Genomic DNA, 1,929 nt, shown 5'->3' with positions numbered 1-1,929 from the left:
AGGTGCACGGGTGACATTAAACTCTGGCTCGACTTTGAAGCCCCTGCAACTGCCCTCAATACCCCTGGTCTCTGGTGACCTGAATGAAGTTTTAGAAATGTAAAGTTTTTGCTGTACTCTATAATAACAGGCCATAACATACTATCCTTTACCATATCATATTATACAATGACAGATCATAACATACCAAACCATACTATACATTAACAGGCCATATGATACCATATCAGACCATACCATAATATACAATGACAGACCATACCATACCTAACAAGCATTTGCAATGCAGCGGGTCTCGCGTTTGCTCATGTTAGAGCTGATCGCGTTGTAAACTCCTAACCCGACTTTTCACCTATTGGGCAAAAGTGCATTTATGTACGTAACTCGAAAAAGTTAAATTAACTATGTAAAGCGCTCGACTTCTGCCAAGCGAAATCGGGCTCGTAAATTAAAGAAAAAGTAGTCCACGAGCCCGATGGAAAACAGCGAGCCTCGCATGTTTTCTGTACTTGGTCGCTGCGCTCGAGGAGGGCTAGCCACCGGAAAAGGCATGATGTGTGCATGCCTTCCACTAATGAAAGCAAGCAGATTTTATTAGGCAAGCCCACGAACCAATAAAAAACACTGACGTGAAGTTGACAGGGCTCCGAGCCCTTTTCTAAATACTAAAGCGTCTCGCTGCGATACGCATGCGCGAGCGCATGCAACGCAGGCTCGACCCTAAAAATGACAGGCATATAATACCATACTATACAATGACATAGCATAACATACCGTGGCATGCCATACAACATACCTAGAAACATTGTTGACAAAGCCAATAGATCTCGCATAAATTGCCAGTGCTTGTTTCTACTTTCAGCAATGCTGCACAGCAGCAGCTCTGCTGTACAATATGCTAAAAAAAGGCAAAACCTATTAGCTTTGCCAGTGCTTTTTTCTTTTTTTTTTTTTACAGTTTTATGAAGTACGAACTCTGCATGAGGAGACTGGAAGATTTACCCAGAATCATAGGATGTTGACCTGAGGCCGAGACTCAAACCTGGTTCCCCAGTTTCTAGGCAGTTCTGGCGTTAATGCCACATCCTGTTCCTAAGACTCAGGAGTTGTGCACTGTGCCGAGTTTCAGTTTCTAATATATCACTGAACGTTCAAAGATGCAGGTGGTGCTGCAGAGCCCAGTTCCGCATGCTCACTGTGAATGCAGATACCTGTCAGTCATATGCTTCTCATGACTAAGCAGCAAGCCTTGTTGTATTTATGGACGCAAAGGTGGTTGTGTTCATTTTCCAAGGTGCTATGTAGAAAGTAAAAGTAACTGGGCAGTGAGGAAGAAGAAAATAAAGTACTTCAGTCTCAGCGCAAGCAACGGAGGGACAGTGATCAAAGATAGGCAATCTGTATTTGGTCCATAGCCGGGAGAAACAAACGATGAGAAAATGAAACCAGCAGGCACTGACCAATCGGACCCAGCAAATAAGAGTGACAGTGGAGCCAACGAATAGTAAGCAATGGTCACGCTCCAAGCCTCCATTAAGTTAAAATTAAATAATGTCTTGCAAGAAACAGCACATGGATTTTCTCAGGTGAGGCCTAAAAAAGAAGGAAAGGATAAGAAAGCAAAGCTTGGCCCCTAAGCTCCGTCTACTGCTCAGACATTTTATTTTCTGCAACAATGCGGTGGAGGTGGGGTTAAATCCTCCCTCCTCCGCCTGAAACTACCATTGGCTGATTCAATTTTCCAGGACTGCCCTGGTCAAACTTCCTTCCAAATTACATAAAACATAACACTATAACTGACATTGTCACCTCACTATAACACCCCTTAACATTTGTGTTTTTATTGGATATATATAGATATATATAAATTCAAAATCGTTCATGTTAGTATGAGGAACCTTGAGTATAATGTTAGGAATAGATTTGTGT

Source organism: Pleurodeles waltl, chromosome 3_1 (assembly GCF_031143425.1).
Source record: "Pleurodeles waltl isolate 20211129_DDA chromosome 3_1, aPleWal1.hap1.20221129, whole genome shotgun sequence".
Classification (NCBI taxonomy): domain Eukaryota; kingdom Metazoa; phylum Chordata; class Amphibia; order Caudata; family Salamandridae; genus Pleurodeles; species Pleurodeles waltl.
The sequence above is the reverse complement of the archived record's forward strand: the minus strand, read 5'-3'. Positions refer to the sequence as shown.